At 37.4% G+C, this 22,438-nt stretch overlaps 1 long non-coding RNA gene across 1 annotated transcript; it reads right to left on the bottom strand.

The window, feature by feature from the left end:
* Positions 1-4,382: 4,382 nt before the first annotated feature.
* Positions 4,383-16,779, bottom strand: LOC125690885 (uncharacterized). Its single transcript, XR_007375820.1, has 3 exons — positions 16,740-16,779; positions 5,958-6,037; positions 4,383-4,484 (listed from the first exon to the last, which is right to left on the bottom strand). It is a non-coding gene; the product is annotated as an uncharacterized LOC125690885 (long non-coding RNA).
* Positions 16,780-22,438: the final 5,659 nt, after the last annotated feature.

Here is a 22,438-nt window from a genome sequence, read left to right as displayed (position 1 = left end):
GTCACTTTCCAGAGAGATATAGACTGGTAGTTAAAGATATACTGTCAAAAAAGGTGGATAGTGGTGTTCATCTAGTGGCACAAAGGAAATAAATCTAGCATTCCCAAACAGAAATGAAAAAGAGTATGCATATCCCATATTGTGTATCTCTATATCCCAATAAAATGTCATTTGAAATGAACACATCATTGACAGTGTCTAGAAAAATGTTCTGGTGAATTGAGTGAGCTAGCACTTTTCTATGCCTATGATAAAGGAATACTCACGTGAGAGGTTATTGACCAAGCACTTTATGCAGATTATTTGTGTCCTTTGCCATCAAGATATAAAGTCTATTTTACAGTGAGCAGAATACATTTGACATTTTGTCCTTGTCAGAAAGATAAAACAAGGATTAGTTGCGGAATGATATAGTAGCTTGGAAGATAATGAGTAGGAAATAATTTTCAGTAAAAGATATTACAATTTACTGCTCCTGTACAAACCTTATCAGCTCAATTTCCATTTATCACAGCTTGTGCAAGATAACCATAATGACTTGACAATTATTTTTATGTGATGATGTTGGATCTATCTTGCTTTTGACTATATGAAATGACCTAATACATCCAATTTGATGAATCTTCTCTCGGGAAGTAACAAGCTGCGAAGTTCTGAGAGTGTTTTTGTCACCTGTCGAAAGCCTTTCCTGTATGCCATGCAGAGCTCTTGCTTTCTTTCCAGAGATGCTGAAGTACCTTAGCTAGCTGATGGTTCAGCTGTGTCTGAGCTGATGTGACACCTGATTTTAATCATGCTTTGGGTGATTGCACTTGTGGACTTTCAGTAAACAAAACGGATTATGTGTTTACTGGGGAAAAGGTGTTTAACTGATGTTTCACAAGTTATGTAATTATAAAGTGAAGAGATGGTAATCTAAGTGAGATTCTCTCACTTAAAAAGAAAAAAAACACAGTAATGATAACCTCTTTATCTTTCATGGAAGAGTTTTCTGAGAAAATGCTGTGAATGTTTCTGTGAAACAAGTCTAAAATGCAGGAACCAATCTAGCAGTGGGAATAGAGCTTGTTTGTACTAGGTGGTGCCCTATTGACCCTGGGCATGTTGTCTCACTGGAATATGTGATGTGCATCAAAATGATTGTCCTGCTTGCCATCTCAGAAGTAATTTGAGCATAGAGGCTTTCAGATGCATATGTCAAGAGTACTACAACACATTACCTAAACATACAGAAACAATGTTTTTTTACTTTTTTAGCAGGAGCTTTATCACTGTCAAATGAGTGGGCAATCAATAGCAGATATGTGGGGTTATTTTCCCTTTGGTAATGTTGGCTTTAAAGACATTGATTTATTCTTGCTGGGGAGAAATCTAGGAGTTTTGTCAGGAAAAACAATTTCAAATTAACATGAAGGACCTTTTTTGATTAATTTCTTATGTGTGATTTTTGTTTTAATCAGTAGAAAAGGAATAGATACCTCTCTATATTCAGACCATTATTATTTTTTTTTTTTTTAACTTGGAGTTAAATATAGTGATCTGTTCAGTTGACACAAACTAGCAGCATTCAAAAAAGTCCATTTTCCTGATCAACATTCCAACTTCCTGAACTTTTCAGTTTGGATCTAAGGTATTATCAAGTTATTATCAGAGTACACAAATAACACAGTTCCTGAAATTCTAAGAATTGTCCTGAGTTTTTGCAGAAAATCAGATGCAATACCTGTGTATACATTGTTAAAGCTGCTGTTAGCTTCTATGCAATGTTAATTTCTACTAACTACAGCATTCTTTTATTCTGTTTCACTCAGAGCTTATACTTTTCTCTCAATTCCCATATTCCTTCTCTTGTAAACTTGCTTGTCAATCTCCATATGATTGTGCTTGTTATTGTCTAGATTTCACTGTGATAAAATCTTTCCCCACATCAGTACCACTGGTGTTTTCATTCCTACAAATCCCTATTCTGTGATTTCTGAAAATTCCAGCTCTCTAGACTCTGGCACATGTGGAAAAACTCCAGTCTTTCATTTCTCAGCTGCCTCAAAGCAATTCAAGAGAACTACCTTACCCTGTTGAAATGTCTCCCAGCCATTAAAGTTTTCAGAAGAGCAGAGGTTTGTCCTCTTGGCAGAAACCTGGAAGACCGACTCATACTGTTACTTTGCTATAGTTCCCATGCCTCACAGTGAGTGAGTCAAGAACTGCCACCTGCTTTAAAAGATGTGCAGTCACTGCTTTGTCTTGCACACCCTTAGGTTTTCATGGTGACAATGTTATCAGCAAATTAGCATTTGCCAGAATGATGTCTGACATATTATTTAGTTAATAATTTGGTCAGAACCCAACCTATGTTAATGCTAAAATAACCCACAGAGGTTTTGAGACTAAGGAGTAGACTTTAAGATCTCAGCAAGGTGCAAAGAACAGCAAATATATTTATTTTATGCTAATCTTGTTAAAGGCAAATTATTCCAATCTACAGAAGCAATTTCATGAGAAGATAATTGACAGGAACAGAGAAATCTGGACAAGCATCAAACACACGCGGAGTCTGAGACAGGAGACAGGTTTCCCAGTGGATACAAGGGTGAGTAAGCAGTCAGGCTGAACAGGCTGAAGAAGCCTTGGAAAAAGGAATGCTTGTTTTTTGGTGTGTTTTTTGTTTTGTTTTGTCTTGTTTTTTCCATCTTTTTTTTTTTGCATCAAATAAAAGACATCAAGAGGCTCCTAATTCACCCAAAGGGTCATAGAATCTTAGAATTTTAGAATCTCCAAGGTTGGAAAAGACCTCCAAGAACATCCAGTCAAACTGTCCATCTACCACTGGTATTTCCCCACTAAACCACGTCTCTTAGTACAACATTTTAGTGTTTCTTGAACACCTCCAGGGACAGTGACTCCACCATCTCCCTGGGCAGTCCATTCCTGTGCCTGACCACTCTTCTGAGAGTAAATTTTCCCTAAATTCCAACTTGAATCTCTCCTGGAGCAACTTGAGGACATTCCCTCTAGCTCTATTGTTAGTTATGCGGCAGAAGAGGCTGACCCCCACCTCGCCACATGTTCTTGAGCATCCTCTCTTTTTTTTTCCCCAATTCATTAAAAAAAAAATCTTCGCTTACAAATTATTTACTGAAGTCTCCATCTTTCTATCACTGTGAATAACTTACATTGCCTACATTTGAAACAGCTCTTGGTAACTGTGGAAAAAAAAATCCATATTGCTGTCCTGAGATTGCATTTATGCAGATAAATCTGTTGACTGGTATGCAATCAAAAATCTATTTCTATGTTGATTACAGATCGAGTGATAAATTTTATACAATATTAAATTATACTGTACTAATGTTAGGATTGACTATCTCAAGATCTCTGTTTTACTGTACTAGCATTTATACTGATGTGTCCAGTATCCTTCCCAAATCATAAAGCACATGAACAGAAAAAAAATATATTCATCAAATTATTTTTTCCTTGTTGAAGAAGTCATAATAATATTTTTTCCAAGTGTTTTGGTGTGTTAGCAGTATGAATACTGCTGCTATCAGTGTCATTAACAGAAAACACTGCCTGAAAGCTACTTTTCCAGGATCTTGATTTAGAACCATTATCTCATCTCATGTAGATGCGATCTGTCTTTATCCAGACAGAAGGTTACGTAGAGAAGGGGCGTGCTTAATGATCCTGGGCTTTTTCCACTTCGTTGTGTTTTCTCCATTAAATAAAGCAGTAGCATAAATATGCATTTCTCTTGAAGAAATACTGTAGTTGGGCTGGATTAGCTTACATGTTCCTTTGCTCTCACGCTCTCACCTCTCGACTCAACAGGACTTTGAACTATTTCTCACAGATATTTACTGGAGAAGAGAAACTTCCAGATGGACTACAATTACTAGAATTGAGCAGATGATTTTATAACAGAATTAGAACTGATTTACCTCTGCAATTTCAAGTGCATTCTGAGAAATATTCTGATTTAATCTAGAGTGTTTCCTACATACTGATGAGAAGATAACTTACATCTTCAGAAAAGGGCCTTTCATTCAACTTAATGTTGATTGCATGGAAAATACAATGGAATATATGTAAATGACACAGCGATTGCATATAAACCAATCTGAATGAGGGTTATGCCTGTTTATTTGGAACCTGCTGTTCCTTTCCTCTGAATTTCGTACATCAGCAGTCTAGAGAGGGAGCAAATCTGATTTTTAGGTTACTGTATGTCTGTATTATAGCTTCAACCTAGAATCTCACAGGGGAATCAGGGAAACCTCAGTGTGTTCTGATTTATATTCACTTGCAGATTTCCCTGATGAAAAATAGCTGGAGAGCAGCAGGACTGGGCTGAGCTTCAACCTTTTCCCAGCACTCATCCTGAGCTCCAGGCTGTGTTTGAGGCCACCTTGCTGGATGTGCTACACCGTGGGGGATTCGCAAAACTTCAGGCTGTTTTCAGGTTGAGGCTGCTGTCACCAGAGCTAGGGACAAATAAGATACCATATCCAATCAAAATACTGGACTGCCTTGTACAATATCCTGGGGCTAGTAACAGATGCTTCAGAGAAAAATATTAAAAATATCAGTGGTAGGTAAATGTGGAATAAAGTAGTGTTTGAGAAGTTTTTTCTCACCTAGTTGTGGAAAATGACACAACTTTTGTGATTATTTTATGTGATGTTTTGAGAAATTGCATGTGTGTAAGCACAGCTGATTAACCGCGATGTTAATATTTCCTTGCACATGCTATGCTGAGGGAGGCTAATAAGGGCAACCTGTAAGAGGATAATGGCACAGGAAAGGCTGCCATAGGGAACATCATGAGTTCTTAATGAAGCTGTCACTGAGAAATAAGCCCTCATCTGAGAAAATTCAGATGGCTACGCTCACTCTTCCTTGTTAGAACCGAGGATCAGCTTGTCTATTGAGAAATTATGATTGCAGTGGATTGGAAGAGAGCTTGATGGAGAACCTTGTCAGTGATTACAAGTGAATTTAACATGGAGCAAAATACCTGATATGTCACAAAAATTGAGATGTTTATTTGAGATTTATAGGAGCAGCTGGCTATGGAGATGTTTGTGATCTCCACAGTTTGGAGGGAGCTGCTGAAGCTTTCAGGTGGTATCGATATTGCAAAATGCTTGCAAGTTAAATGTAGCTATGATTCAGCCACAATCTCTTGTGTTTGTCTTTTGAGACTGCGACAGAAGCTCTGTGGAAGCAGTAGCATAATACAGCAAGTTTCTAATCTGATTCAAATAAAGCAGAAAGGCTTTCTTTGATAGTAAGGCATGGTAAATGTCTAGAAGTAGATACATTAACAAAATGAAGATGATGTGTTTTCCTGGTTACTAAATGACATATGTATGATGTTCCAATTTTACTGGTACAAACAAATTCAATGTTCAGGCTATTTGCAGCTATATATATATATATATAAACCTGTGTTGGTCAAAGCTGGAAGCAAGACCCCATTTCAAGCCTTAGAATGTAATACCTTCTCCATCTGTTTTCCTGTCAATGTATTTTCATCATTCACAAAGTAAACCCATGACCAGTGCACACTAATTATAATAAAATAAGTGATATCTTAAGTAAAAAACATTCTGCAGAAATGGATTTCACAACATTGTTTTTGGCTTTCTGTGAGCAGAACTCTGTCCTAGTATGGTCTTGCCCACTGGTTTCACATGGTTGTGGTGTAGGATGTATCATCACACCATGCCACCAGGTGAACTCCACTAGCTGCCCTCTACAGACAGGGACTTTCTGTTTGCATTTGTGTTGCAGCTTGAACTGTTAACTGAATCTAGTTTGCATCTGATGACAGCAGAAGATGTGTTTAGTGCAGATGTGGGCATATTGTCCACCCCCTCAGAGCTCTCCCCCAGCATGTCTGGGTAGCCATGAGACAAGGACCCAGATGAGTGGGATTTCAACAGTAAACAAACCTGAGGATCCAGATGCATACTTGATGTAACCCACGCTGAAATACTGGCTGCTGCTTCTCCCTTCTTGTCACTTCTTCTACCTAGAAGGGTAAAGAGGCTAGTCCCTGCCCACCTATTACTTGCTCAGTTACACACCTGCCTTTTCCTGGGGTGGCAGAGATGTGTTATCTGGAGCAAGCAAGCAAGCAGCAAACATTTGTCTTTTGTCATGAGCATTAATGGTTGTGACTCTGGAAGTGAGATGCTTTTCAAGACCTTGTTCATGCAATCTCAGCCCACTTGCTTACTATTCTGCTGTTACACTCTAATTAACAATTCTGGAAAGGTTGGTTCTTTCCGCATCAGCTGCAAATTAAACAATTGTTTAACATATGCCTCAATCACATAACACAATACCTTGGAGAAATGGAAGCGCTGATTATTGACGCAGGGAAAAAAAGTACAATTGGCACTAGATGGTGTACTGTGAGTCAGCTCACAGCAAATCTGAATGGCTAAGTTCATGTCTAAAGATGATCACCCACCAAAACCCCAAATAAAACTGATGCAAATTAACTACAGGGATGTGAACTGTACCCATGGTAATTATATTACGAAGTACATCCTCAATTAGCTGTGGGTAGTTTGTTGTCAAACAGGGTTTGAGCTTTAATTGTATTTTTCTGGGCTTTATTTTATTTGAACAGAAATGCTTTATGTTCTTTGTGTCTGGTGTCCATTCAGTTCTCAGAGTAGGCTGGAGCGGGATTCACTATAAGAGGATATGCAGTTGCTGTGTCTTGAATATATTTATACATGTAAAATTACGCTAACAGATTATGAAAGATCAAGACAAACAAATGCTTTCTTTTGGGATATCAACACAACTTGACATCACGAACAGATTTTCAACATAATATGTTAAAAAGTGTTTTTTATGCATGTTACTGCTATTCAATTATGTCAAAGCAGCCAAAAACCTCACTGAGAGGAAAACTATCTAATCAAGCCAAAGAGTATGCTCCTTATGAGTTTTCTCTGCTTTTCCCCTACCACCATGGCAAGAATCCAAGACGCCTGAGAAACCTCTTAACCTGCACACATATGAATTTTCTTGTAAATGGAACTTTTGTAGCTTCATGTGCTATAGCTCTGCCTGTGCTAAGGTGGTGCCAAACCGACTGCCTCTAGCAATGCTACTGGTCAGTTCCCATGAAGCCAAGCTTTCTGTCTGAATGAGATCCTTCCAAAGCCACATACAGAAACCAAGGACAAAATTTACCTGAATAAAAGTGAGCTTCTCTATAGTAAGAGACTTTAATTTCTCCTTTGCCAGAGTCTCTCAACACATTATATTAACAGAAATCTTTGCTTATGCATGTTGATGTAAAGAACAGTGTCTGGTTCTTGATACAAGTTTTCCAGTTTTTTAACCAATAAAAATCAAATCAGCAATAAACAACCTACTGAAGTTTTTTTGTTTTTGTTTTGTTTTTTTAAGTTACAAGACCTAAAAATAATTGTTTGGTGCTGAAAGAAGTTGTTGCATGTGCTTCATTATTCCCACAGTAACCCATTAGATGATAAAACAGACTGTTTTTGAAAAAGCTGTCTATAGTCCTGAGTGCTGTAAAGCATTGCTGGACATACCCAGAGGTCTCCCAGGGACAAAGCAGCCCACCGAACTTTCTCAGCATGTACTGGATTGAAGAGTATATTGAAAAATGTGATATGCTTCACAGGAAAGCCTTCACAAAAATATCACAGGAATATCAGTGTCACCAGATGACTGAGAGTGAAAGTAATTTCCTGGGCATCTTTCTGAGGCTTTCAGGGGGCTAAAGTTTAATAATGTGTAGATGCTATAAGGAGGCGACTGATAGAGTGTGAATCTGGAAAAGGACAGATCCATTTAAGTGTAAGAGGTTCCTGGAATCCAAAGTACCAGAGAATTTGAGTAGGTCAAGCTAGTCACCAGGACTGAGCAGCGTGCCTCCATATTCTAAAATATTTGCAGGGAAAACTGTTGTTCAATCTATACGCCCATCGTTAAACAGCCTACTGTTAAGTACAAACTCTAAGCAGCTAGGTCAGACTATTCTAGCTGTACATTCACATCTAATTATTGTTGAGGAGTTGTAATGCCACAGACATATAAGTAGTCATTTTTGCTGCAAGCAGCAACCACAGCCTTACAAGAGGTGTTTTGGGTGGCCCCTTTCTCTTCCCCCTTCCCTTCGCCCTTCCGTTTCTCCTTCCTTTTCCCTTTATCCTTCCTTTCTTTGTTTTCTTTTGTGACAAACTGTTGCACTGAACTTTCCTTTTATAATTTGTAGCTGATGACTGCAAATGAGCTGTGATTTATATATCATACCATAATATATCACATTACATAAATATCATTAATCAGGGTTGCCAAACTCACACCAAATTAGCTTGCACTTTGCACTCCCATCACATGTATAAGGGAAATTACATCAAATGAGAAAGAAAGACTATAATCTGTGGCAAATGTGAGGAGGGGAACAAAAGCAGCCACATTCAGCAAATACATTCTATTTCCATGGTTCAGCTACTGCTGATTTACCTTGCAGCACTACAGTGAAAGATATTAACTTTGGCTCTAGCATTCAAACTTGTAGAAAATGTCCCCCAAAGTTGGGAAAGAACATTAAATTCCATTAAAAAAAAATAAAAAAAAAGATCAGGAGCTTGGAATTAAATTTTGAAATATTTCTGAATTTTTAATATGTGTTACTTCCGCCTGCATGGTATGAACGCGTCCAGGTGACACTGCTCAGCCTTTAAGGTCTCTCTGGCATTTTCAGTCTGGTGTCAAACCACTCCAGATCATTGCTTGGACTTCTTCTAAAAGAAAATCCAATCTCAGTTTTGTTGTGCCTTTTATTTTTATTTATTTATTTTTTTTTTTTAGTAGTACTGACAATTCAGGTAAAGGAAAATGCTCTGTGACTCTTATAATATTGCTTAATGATATTAATACAATGCACTGACTTTCTTGGTCAGCAGCCCAGAAGGAATGAACAAGGTGGCATTTAAGTCCCATCAAGTGGTTCTGCTCACAATGCACTTAGTGTGACTGTGACCCTCTTGCACAACAAGTACAAATTTGACATTTAAGCAGACTGCGAACATTGTCAAGATGAACAAACCTACCACTGTCAAAATATCTTTATTTTTTCCCATATCTAATTTATAATCCTTGCCTGCAAGCTGCCTTTGTGTTTTAGTTCTCCTTCAGTCTGTGAGGCATGCAACCACTTTTCCATTTTCCACTCATCAAAATTCACTTCTAGATAGCTAGATAGCTTCCAACTTTGATATATTTTTCTCCTCTTTGTTTATTGTCTCATCCTGAGTATCTGTGATAAAAGCAATATAAAGCCACACTGACAAAATACGCTTAGAACTGGAAAGCTACACTTATGTCTGCTACATACTGCATTATGTTAATTTAGTTTGGAGAGGTTTATTTCCACAGGCACATCAGTAATAGTTGGCCAATCCTCCTTGATCTTTTTCCTATCATTTTTTATCATCATTCATTGCTCTGGCAATGAATATTCCTTCTTTCAATAGTGGTGTATGATTAACAACAGATAATAATGCATGCAAGAAGTTGCATCTCTGCTTCCTTTAAGTACTCTCCAAAATGTCACTCATGCTTTTCCTAAAATGTCACCATCATTGCAATACTTAATGGCATTCTGGTATTTTTTGGCACCTTTACAATAAGACTCGGATTGTCCACAAGCAATTTGAGTAAATCATAGACTTTAATTTTTTTAATGGTTATAACTCTTGAATGAAAAAAAAAAAAAAAAAGTGTTGCATGTTGCAACAAGCAATGACAGTGCTGAAGAGTTTGCAGATGTATGGCAGCTCCTTTTAGTGGTCATACATTATGCCAGAAAATATGAGTACTAGAACCCATGGCAATATTACAGCTCTACACGCAGGTACTTCCAAAATCCTGGGATGTTCACACTACCAATGCCTCACCACAAGGGCAGCACAAGTCCCATGCCTGTTCCCCCACACATCACTGCATTGCACCCATGCTGCTTCTGCCCCTACACCTCTCTTCACAAAGCAGGGTCTGCCAGGAGCACTGCCTGCAGAGCAGCTACTCCACAGTGACAAAGTAGGATGGAGCTATGGGTATCAAGTCCGAAGACCAAAGAGTGAAGAACCACAACCCACAATTACTGACTAACAATTACTGCTATCAGTTCAAGGAAACAATATGCAGTGACATCTATGTCTCAGGACCCTTGTAAGATCTCTTCTCACAGCACTTCCCAAAAATTATACTTACAGGTATTTTAAATATAATAAGGCAAATGAAAGGGAATAGCATTAACAAAATTAAGACAAATCCACTGCATATATTATCATATTTAGTTTAGCATTTGGGGATTATAAAGATTGCAAGAGTGTCAGCAGCGACTCTCTGAAACATTTTATTTTATTTCATGGAATTCTGCTATCAAAATATCTATGCAGACCTAGGAATTAGTTACAGCAGTATTAGCAGAGAGTTTTATATAAAACTGTTCTACTGGAAAGCAATTGGATTGCACAGTGTTTATAGTATATTAATGAAAAAATGCTATGATATTCTCAATGCTTTAACTATGTTTCCACATAAAGATGATCAATTGAAATAAAATATCATATCTGTACATGTTGAAACCCTCTTTTTTGTATGCATTCTGGGTCTCAGAAATAATTATGGTTCTGAAAATGATAGGGTAGCACTTGTTCACAGCTCTCCTCAGGACTTTTCTCAGGCATTTATTCTCTCTATTGTCAGCTCTGTAGTTGACACCCTAAGTTTTCCTTTGCATTCAAGTTTAGTTTAGAGTCCAGACCACCCTGCTGATTTAAACAGACATAAGAATATAAAGGCTTGCACAGCCTTAATGTTTTTTACTTCTAAAGGGATTTATGGTTTTAAGTTTTTAATACATTGCGACAGAAGCTATTGTATGAAAAAAAAATTAGAAGAATGCTACTAGTACATTTTCTTGTTGTTTATTCAATTTGCCTTGCAAGGGACACATGAGAAATATGAAAAATGAAAAAGATGACAATAATTAATATCCATTGCTGAACGGAGGAATAAATTTTGAAAGGCACTGTGGAACCAATATGGAAGAAGTACAGGGAACTATGCAAGATATAGCTGTATACTCTTAGTTTACATTAAACTATTTAGAAAGTTTTACAAAATTATATAATTTGATTTTTCCAGTGTGTATGAAGATCTGGCATTTGAAACTGATGGAAAAATTGAAGAGAAACTAAAAAGAAGTCAAATAAATACAGCGTGCAGAAGACAATAATAAAGGCCTATAAGCTTGCAGAATTATTGCTGAACTAGTGTAAGCCCTGGAAAAAAAGTAAGTAACCTGATTTCATCACAGGTTGGATGAGGACGGAACATTATGCCCTAGTAACAGTGAAGAACAACAATTTTCTATCTAATCCCACCACTGTGGCCTGTCTTTTAATGAAGGAGTAGAAAATCCAAGTAAATAAAAGGTTGACAGATACTGCTTTTCTTTTTTTTTAATGTTTGACTGTACTGTTCACTATAATGATTAATGGGCTGAAGTCACTAATAGGAGAAAGTACTTTCACATCTTCAGAGAGCGTACGTTAAAGGGTTGTTAGGTAAGTGATTTAGAAATCATTAACAATGCATTGATCAGGGCTGCAGACAGTGCTTAATTAAGAGAATGCTTAGAAACAGAGCATCATTTAGAATTCTAAGAAAGCATCATGGTCTCCTCAAGAACAAGTAAGGCTGCAGGTGGGATGGGTATCTTTGGAACCACATACTTTTGGGGCTGGATTTTCTTTCATTTCTGGGAAATGAGAGTCCTACTGCTACATTTGTGCGAATGAAGAGTGCTGAATCCATGAGGTACCTCTGGTCACCTGCCAGGGAAGAAACTGCGGACAGTAGATCTACAAGAAAAAGGTTATTTTCTGTTTTTATACAGCAAACTTTTTCGTTGGGAGTGGAGAACTTCAGTATTTCACGAAGGAGATACAAGTTTGAGAAAAATTGTACTTCAGTCCCTAACTAAATACAGCTCTCAAAGTAAAACTTTGGTCTAAGTATTGGCTCATAGCATCTTCCTCATAAATATCTTCCACAGTTCATCGTCACATTAGTTTTTCCTATAAAATAATGTTACTGGTGCGTGACAATGCAATATTTTCAAACTAAATAGCACAATTTATGTAAGAAACATATGCTCTAAAATCTGCTAGCAGAAAGCCACATGCTAATAAATCTAATGTAAAAGCGTAAAAGAAATAAAAAAAAGAGAAAAGAGGAGAAAAATACAACTCTGAAGACTGAATTCTTTCTATTATTTAGTTTAGTATGCCCTGTACTAGAAAACTGAACATTACATTGCATAGTAAAAACAAATATTTTGGGCTCTGAGGTATCTGTAGGGTAAGGCTGCACCCATCAGGTGAGAGAAGTGTTACTTCCTGCTGCAGATATGACCAGCTCCTTTCCATGGGTGTGATACCACTGCCAATAGCAGCCACTTCTAAAGGGAAAGAAGGAAATCAATCTAATGGTTTACTCATCACTGAGTAACCTTCTAGTGACTGGACAAGCTGCAAGTAAAACTTTGAATTTAATCCACATTTTGTGTTAAAATGATTGTGATTTTGGTACTAAAATGATTAAAAAATTAGTCATCCTCTGCTGTGGCTGATATATGTAACTGTCACTCAGATCTGCAAGAAATTATTTGATGATGTGAAAAACAGAATGACTTCAACAGTTTCTTACTAAATGAATATTTTTCATGATTCCAGACCAAAGAGCACCTCCAAAGTAGTCTCGGTCATATCATTATGAAGGAAAAACATAGATACCAAATTAACAGCCCTGTCGCTGTCACACAGAGCAGAGCTCAGCGCTGCCACTCCATTCCTTGTGAGGAGCTGCAGCTGCCATCAGGCCCCCCCTCAGCTCCTCTGCTCTGGGTTGAGCCAACCCATGGATTTGTCTATGTACACATCCTTTAGAAAGAAGAACCACACATCAATATTTCAGTATTGGAATTTTTAAATGGATTGAATTTGAAGCAAAATGTTCTTTATACTACTGTCTAATTTATCTAAGGATCCTTAAAGTGAGTGCATCTCTACAGTTCATGCCAAAGACATCAATTGTGTTGAAAGCTGGGACAGATAGAGTGACAGAAAATGGCAAGTGGGTTCTGTATATAAATCCATACAAACCTAAAATAAGCCTGAATTTTAGAAAGCCAGAATTTATACAAAAAATGCTGTAATTCTAAACTTATCGTTGCCTATGGTATTTCAAGTTGCTTATGGCTTGTTTTCACTGCCATAATGGCAGAAGGATATGACACCAGCTTTGGTATCTGCACTCAGAAAACATCTCCAGCAAGTTTTGGCACTGTCATTTCAGGCATTTTATCAAGACTAAGTCTCGAAACAAAACAGCATTTTGTCCTTTTCAAAAGTCACTATAATTATTGAAGTGTCCAAATATTTTGATAGTCAGAAAAAAAATATAAATGTCATATAGAAAGTAACCCTTTTCTAAGGAAAATGTTGGTCAATACTTCAGAAAGCAGTGAATTGCTGGAAATTCATGCCCTCTGAAAATCCTGCATAATGCACACAACACAATTTATGTGATTACCAAGAGAGTTTCAAGTTATTTTTTTAAGCATGAAGGAGTAAAATATCCCAGTTAGAACACTCTACAAGAAGAGCAAGAGAGATTAATTGCTATACTGCTGGAACAAACTATACTCTATGTAAACTGTTCAGGATCCAAACAACATCAAATGGCTCATCTGCTCTGAAGGGGTACTTGAGACCCAAACACTTCTGGACATTGTCAGGTGGAAAAGGAACAGTAAGGAAGAAGGGCAGTACTCCAACAAAGTCACATATAAAGCAAGCGAGAAATGTAAACTGAAGCATTTTCTTTCCCACCAGCAGGACAAAACAGCAGATTTCACATACTTCTTTCTCTACTTGATGTTACTGTGAGGACTATAACCCACTCCTTCACCTCCAAACCCTCCACATCCTTACTTACATCTAAACCAACTAATTTATTTACTGTGAAAGTTAGATTTTTTTTTTTTTTTTTTTTTTTTTATTTAGGTCTTCTCTGGATACCTTTAAATTCACTTCCAGATTTAATATTTGGGCAATCTTTCAAAATAACGTTTATTCTGGAAAATTGCACAAAATTCAGAAAGCACTTGCCTTTCTTCCAGACTTCTATGTAAAAGTAAAGAGAAGCATAACCAAAATAGGACACACACAGTACTTAGACACTTCTTCAGCAATTGCAGTTGGTTTCATTTAAAGGAAAGGCTTCCAAACATCTTGACTTACTTTTACATATGTTTTTGAAGTGGATTTGCCTTTGTACAGTTTACAATTGCTCTCATAGAACCAACCTTATGTCATATATTCTAGAAGCTTTTTTTACGTATAATGTTTAGGAATTTTATGTATACTTCATTAGAATATCCACAGAACTGCAATCAGAATATTCAGTCCTGCTAACAGCTTCTCTTCTGCAAAGTTACTCATAAATACTGTTTGCCTAACAAAACAAACTGATTATTCCCACTGTTTTCTTTTTGGAAAATGTGTTTGCTTCCTTTTCTTGACTGAGAGTACAGAATTTACTATAGATTTTAATTTATATAGATTCACCTCATTTTGCCAGTACAAGTTACATTTGGAAAATCTCTGACAGATGATATCAGAACGAACATCTGAATAAAGAATTATAGACCTTATCTAAGTATTGGAAAATAGAAGAGCAAGAGACTTCTTGTAGCAAATGAATTTTATAGCTGCACTGCCAAAATTGCAAAAGCATTAAAGTAAAAACAGGGTGACACCTCTTTTTGAAAACCTCATTTTAAAGTTTAAAGACACCATTAGCAAAATACTGCTACTACTAAAATATTAGGAGATCCATTTTGTTTTAGGCTTAAAATGCCACTTGCTTTTGCTATAACACAGAGTACTGCCTGTGGAAATGAGTTCTAAAGAAATGTTCAGAGATCTGAAGCATGTAGTCCACCAGGCTGGTAACTGAACTGAAAAATAATAAGTGCTAGGAAAAAGCTAATGCTGAGTTTCACATGTAGAATAATAATAAACTCAGCATAACAAAATCAGTTTAGGAAACCAAATAGATGCGCGGGTTTCCAGGTGCTGACAGCAAGAGCTGTAGGGCTCCTATATAAGGAGAGACAGGGCTGCCTGTGACAAAAACAGAATTAAATATTTGCCTTCTTTGTTTCTCAGTACCCAAATCAGTAATTAAATATTTATGGTAAAGCAGCAATAAATTAAGTTTCCCTATTTTAATCCATTTTGCACAGGATGATAGAGCATAATTTTGGCCATAGATCATTTATTTGATTAACGCTGGCCTGAGAAATAGATTTTATCTGAATTTCATTTTTTACTCTAATGATAATTTGTCCTTAAATTTGAGCAGACTGGAAATGTCTATATTATTATTGTTACTATGCATTTGTGTAGAGCTTCTCATACTGAAACATCCCAAAATATTTTATCAGTTTCAGCCTCCTGATCATCTGTCTGTCTTCCTGTGACTTGCAGCATATCCAGCAAGAAAAGATAGAATAATTTTGGCAATGGAAATAATAGACATATTTAATTCAACATAATTTTTTCAGCTACTTTTGGAAAACAAAACAAAATGAACAACAACAACTATCACCAAACCCTACAAACTGCCTGTCTTCCAGGAACAAGAATTCTCTGCTGGAAAATTACCCACAATAACTTCTCAGAAAGGACATCTTGTGGAGTCAGTATAGCGAGAGGTGGGAATGAGAGCCATCAGCCTGCCTTGTGCAAGTCAGGATGCTGAAAAAAGCACATCACAGCCAGCTGCACGATTCTCAGGATTAACTGAGGAGCTCAGAGAACTTTCTACCAGAGGCATGAAGCTACCTCAGACAGCTATGAGAGGTAGCTATGGAAGAAATATGCTACCCAATGATTTGGAGCAATTTTCCACATTGCCCAGATCTTAGATACAGTGGTGGATTATTGACAACATATCTAGTGTGACATCTTATCACATAGATTACTGGCTGCCTGCTAAGCAAATTCTATGTGCTCATACAGCTTTCTCAGCCTTGTGCAGAATGCCTCTTTCATCCACAATACATCAGTGACTTTTTTTTTTTTATTTCACATTTCAACCCCAGAGAAAAAAAAAAAAAAAAAGTACACTTGTTTGATTTGCCAGTTGCGGGATAAATATACTTCTGGCTATTATAGAATTATAGAAGTGATACTACATAGGATGGAATCATGGAATCATTCTGGTTGGAAGAGACCTTTGAGACCATCTGGTCCAACAGTCAGCCCCACCCCACCATACCCACCGACCACATCCCTCAGTGCCACTTCCACACAGTGCTTCAACACCTCCAGGAATGGTGACTGCACCACCTTCCTGGGCAACCTCTGCCACTGCCTCATTCTTCTTCTTGAGAAGTACTTTTTTAAAAAAAATTTATTTCTTAAAAATAGCTTGTTAGTAGAGTTAAGAAATATTGCAGTGCCAAAACGTAACTTTCAGGATGATTTTAAGAAAACAAATTTACTATACTTGTACAACCAATGAATATACAGATGATATAGTATATTCGAAAGCTTAGCTTATATAATTATTGTACTGGAACAGAAAAGGACACTCACCCTATCCTGGGTCTGCATGGTAAACTCCAGTGGAGTGGATCTCCAGAAGAGATCCTTCCCCACTCGTAGTCAGCTCTTAAATAGGTCTAAGAGAGGTGCAGCCAGGCTCCACCCCTTCCAGCAGCACAGGTGAATTGCCTTCACCTGTGCTCCCGTTGCTGACTCATTGCTTGCCTCAGAGGGTCAGACCATGATTCTACAGCCCCATACAATACTGTATAGTACATGTCAAATAAAAAAGCCAAATAAATGTCAAATAAATATGTCAAATAAATCAATATATTCTGTTACTTTTTCAGATTGAGGACAAGTGAGGGCCTAAGGTTAAAATTTTCAGGTAACGATGCATGCAGATTTCAAGATTTGTCTATAAAAATAGGAAAAGACACAGGATTTTAGACAGAAAATTGTTCTTTTGGCACTACTTTTAAAAATTAGCATAAAAAATGCAAAGCTATTGTGTGAATAATTCATATTTAAGGCATATTTAAGTCTGGGCCAAATTTTCAGAAGTGTATTTTTTTGTTATCTTCATGCTCTGAATGCAAATATAAATGCTTTTAAGTGGAAGATGCATACACTGATTCTACATTCTGTCGTTTCACGGAAATGGAATAATATTGCCCAGCTCTGCTACTAAAATTATGTAACCCAATGAGTTGAAAAAAAAAACAAAAAAAAAAAGTGATATCATAGAATCACCAAGATTGGAAAAGACTCTAAGATCATCCAGTCCAACCATCTGCCTGTTACCAGTATTTCCCACTAAACCATGTCCCTCAGTACAACACCTAAATGTTTCTTGACTCCACCACCTCCCTTGAGCAGCTTTTGCTAGCAGCTGACATTCTCCTTTGGAGAAAAAATATTTCCTAACATCCAACCTGGACCTCCCCTGGTGCAACTTGAGGCCATTCCCTCTCATCATATTGCTAGTTACGTGGGAGAACAGGCTATCTCCCACCTCACTACAACCTCCATTCATTTAGTTGTAGAGATAAAGATCTCCCCTGAACCTCCTCTTCTCCAGTATGCAGTTCCACGCATAAAATAATTATTTTCTGGTCCTTTCACCCTTTGTTAGATGTGGGATATTTGCTAATTCATGTTATTATTACTCTCATCCTCCTAGTTTCTCATCCTCAGCAGTTCTTTTTTTAAAGTATGTTTGACAAAGTATGCTCAAGGAGATGAAGAATCTATGAGTAACAGAGGACACAGATGGGGAAAATGGGCAAAAACTACCTGGTCTATGCTTTAAATGCTGGAATGCATCAAATGTCTCAGTCAGAACCAAAGCAGTTTCTCACTGTTTTTCCTCTACAATAGCTTTCTTTTATCTTTAAGGACATCTCTGAAAAGTTTACTTATGTATTTATTACAAACATCAGAGAAGTTGCAGAAAAGAGTCCTTCCTGTTCCTGTTTTGCCTGTCACAAGCATTTGCTCTTGATGAGTGCAAATTACTGAGTTAGACTACGTTACTTTTCTCACATATTATATCTGAATCTTTGTATTTCTCTGTATCTTTGTATATTCTCTGTAAGCCTTTAAGCAGTGCTTGAGGGAAACACACAGAAAATGGAGAGGGCATTGATAATGAGAAAACTCATTTTCCTTCTTCTTATAGTTAATTATTCCTAGTGATATAATCCTGATTTTAATATAAACAAATAAGTTGCATATAGTATTTTGATCATTTAGACCAGTTAATGCATTACATTTCCAGTTTTTGAGTTATTTATTTCAATTATCTATAGAAAGGCAATTGCAGGAAAAAGGAGTGGTCTTTGTCAAACACATCAATATTTTCTTCTTTAATGATGAAAGGGAATAGCAGAATAACAAATAACTTTCAACAAAGATGTAGTGAGCAACCTTCTTCCAACCTCACTAACATCCATATTAAAATCTCTCATTTTTAATGCCACAGATACCATCACCAGCATTTCAGAGTTTTCTGCTCGATTAGTCATAATTATGACCACCCAAACACAGCAAAACGTGATTCTTCTACTCACATGTACCATGCTAGCCAGTTGGCTGGCTTTTCCTGCTCCCTGTGCCAGAGTATGATCGTTCAGAGAACAAGGTGCTAATTTGGCTACTGTAAGTTTTTAATTGTTACAATGCCAGTATTTTACAATCCATTGGAGACAGAGATAGATTCAAGCTTGGCAGGAGGCCCTTTTCTTAAGCACAAGCACCAAACAGGTACAAGAACAGTGAATATTTATGTCCAGTATTCACTTACCCCATGTTATGTGACAATTCACAGCTTCCTATTTCTCTATCTGGGATTGGTCGGTATCCCATTCCAGATTGAGTCTCCATAGGATACAAATAAATCAAAATCATTCTCAGATAAAGTATTTGAAATGCAACAGACTGTTGCAGTTCAGACGTGCTACTGTGAAGTCAATGAAAAAGTCCATGAAAGTACAAAGAATTAACTCATCAGGGAATCTGGCTGCTAAACACTAAGACACTGGATTTTTTTTTCTCCAGGGATTTGCAGCTGTCAGCACTTGGGAGGTGATAACTGGGGGAGCTAATGAGGGAGGTTAGTTAATCTTCCAAATTTCATTTAAAACAATGAAAGACTCAAGAGTCTTAGGAGCTGTTGACCCATTTTAAAATATTTTTAAAGCATAACTTAGCTCTGAAAGATCAGTTCAAAAGTTCAAAATCTGCCAAAATCACAAAGTCTTAAAGTCAAGAGTGATCACCAGTTTTAAAAGGTGTTTCCATCTGCCTTGAGTGATGCAAAACCTATAAAAGTAAAGTAAGTCCATACATCCATAGATGTTTCTGCAGTGTATTAAAAAAAAAATCTAAAGGGAATTTGGCAATCACAGGTAAAATTTAGCAATTGGTCTAGATTGGTACTTTTCATTCTTACTGGAAGATAACTTTCACTCTTGTAGTATTTTTGTTTACTTTATGGTCTCCTTGGTGCTTCAGAGCATTAAACTAGAAAATCTCACAGACTGCCTCTAAGAAATAGCAGTTGAATATTTCACCAAACAACCTTTGGTGCAATTTATCATAGATCTAAATTAAAGCAGGCTCCAAGAAAGGACAGCTGATGCACCTTAAATTTTCCACAAATTATAAGGCAACACACAAACCCTTACCACAGAGTATCTGTTTACATTCATGCTTTCCAAATACTACGTTGTTTATGCACCATACTCTTACATCAGCTTCATATGGTCTGTCCGCCATAAGACAAAGGAAGTTTTACCTAAAACTTAATTGCAAGTTCATTGTGATAACCTTAGAATGCTCTTCTTGGTCCATCTCATGTCCTCCCACCAGGGTCAGCAGAAGGATTCCAGTTCCATACAAAAATGCAGCGTAAGAATTAAAGGTGAAGAATCACAGAATCACAAAATGGTAGGGACTGGAAGAGACTTCTGGAGACCATCTAGTCCAACTCCCTGCTAAAACAGGTTCTCTATAGGAGGTTGCAGAGGAAAGCATCCAGGTGCGTTTTTAATATCTCTAGGGAAAACATCACAGACTCTCTGGGCAACCTGTACCAGTGCTTTGCCAACTTCAAAATAAATAAGCTTTTCTGTATGTTTGTATGCAACTTCCTGATTTCTAATTTGTACCTGTTGCCCCTTGTCCTGTCACCGGACACCACTGAAAACAGCCTGGACCCACTCACCTGGCACCCACCGTTAAGATATTTCGAAGCATTGATAACATTCTCTCTCTGTCTTCTCCAGGCTGAACAGTCCCAGCTCCCTCAGCCTTTCTACAAAGGGGAAATGCTTCAGGCACTTAATCATCTTTGCAGCCCTCCACTGGACTCTCTCTAGAAGTTCTCTGTCTTTCTAGAACTACAGAGCCCAGAACTGCACACAGAACTCCAGATGTGTCCTCACCAGTGCAGAGCAGGGGGAGAGGATCACCCTCTACTTTTTCCTCATCTATACAAAGAACTCTCCCAGATTGACAAGCAACAAGTACAGACAGAGGAAAATGCAGAAACTGTGGGATTACAGAGATGTGTGATATCCCATAGCACAGCAAAGAGAAAGTATTTTTGTCAGAGCACACTGTAGGAGAACCTTAACAAATACGAAATCTCCACTGGCATTTCAAACAAAGATTTAAACCTCATAGTCTGATCTACAGGCACAGTGCTTTGGTGGAGCAATGGAAGCGGGTCGCTAGCAGCAAAGACCAAAGAGTTTGGGGAGAGGGAAGGAAGGAATATACAGTCACAAAGTTGCATTTTTAAATATCAGTATTGTGAATGGTTTTACTTGCAGCTGAAAAGCTCTATTTCGTTTCCAGCTGCTCAATAGGGTGACCAAATATTGGTAATACAAAACATTAAGGATACTTCAGCTACCCCATCTACTCATCTCTCTGCCTACCAATGAACAGAATGAAGAATTCTCCCAGATCAATAAAAAATCAATTCTTTTTATCTTGGCAAACTAGAATGCTTCTGAGGCACTTAGATCTTAGAGATGATCAAGAAAATGGGTAATTTACATAATGTGCAGTAGAGATGCTTTGACTTCTTTGTGACATCTTGCATATCTATTTAACTGTCAAAGTAGAGAATCAAACATGATATGGCCTCAAAACTTTTTCCATTTTCACTGTGTAGGAAGCTGTGGTTTTTTGGGCAGCAACAAAACCAGTGCTGTGGGGCAGAAAAGTTTACTGCGGGAAATCGCAGAATACGTATGTATATAAGATGTACACATGTTCATCCAGTACAAACTGATCTAGTTTGAATATTTTGCCATGACATGCCGAGCAGTACACTGCCCTTTTCAACCACGATGTGGATATATCTAGAACACATTCAGACTAAAGATTATCCCCATAATGCACAGTTCTTTTATCTTCCAGATATATAGTTATGGGGTGCATTTGCTCCAGTACCTACATGATGCTGTATGTGGCATGTTTCAGGGATGTACCCCCATTCCTTGCATTGTACTGGCAGTATAAGCTTTTGTACAGGAATACGCATGTGCTCTACTATTAGCTGATAGACATAGAAGACAACGGAATTTTGTTTCTTTAATTTAAAAGTAATCAGAAAGGAAAAGCACACAGAGAATCTTATTTTCCACTGAGTGTTTTGTATATGTGTTTTGTTTCTCACTTTACACTGGTAAACCATTACTTGTTCCAAAAGACTAACTTCAAGGTGGTATGTCCAGGTATTAAACAGAAAGCATCTCCTGTGTTGTGTAGGTAAGGTCAGATTATCCAATTACTCCTAAGTGTTTGTGTTTCCATGGTTACTCAGGTGATTCTAGCATTTTTCTTCCATGTGGTTGGTTACCAAGGATACAAGTAGTTACAAAATAAAGCAGCTACAAGTCAGGACCGCTGGGGTACAGTTTTTCTGCATCTGGCAATTTCTTGTAGCAAATCTTGGTTGATAAAGCATTTGAATCCCGAGGACATTCTCAGCAGACTTCTTTGAGCTAACCAAGTTAGTAAGCTTCATATAAAGGAAAGGAGCTCTCAAAAAGGATATGGGACTGACATAGCTATGTTGCACAAAATAATGCTCTTGGATACCTTCTGGCAAAGGATGGGAATATCCTCCTCCTAATTACGTTATTCTCAACACACCGACACACATCAATGGAAATTGAATCAAAGCAGAATGTTTTCTGCATTTAGATCAATATTACCTTACCAACAGTAACAGT

The sequence above is a fragment of the Lagopus muta genome, chromosome 3 (genome assembly GCF_023343835.1).
Source record: "Lagopus muta isolate bLagMut1 chromosome 3, bLagMut1 primary, whole genome shotgun sequence".
NCBI classification, from domain to species: domain Eukaryota; kingdom Metazoa; phylum Chordata; class Aves; order Galliformes; family Phasianidae; genus Lagopus; species Lagopus muta.
The sequence above is the reverse complement of the archived record's forward strand: the minus strand, read 5'-3'. Positions and strand labels throughout refer to the sequence as shown.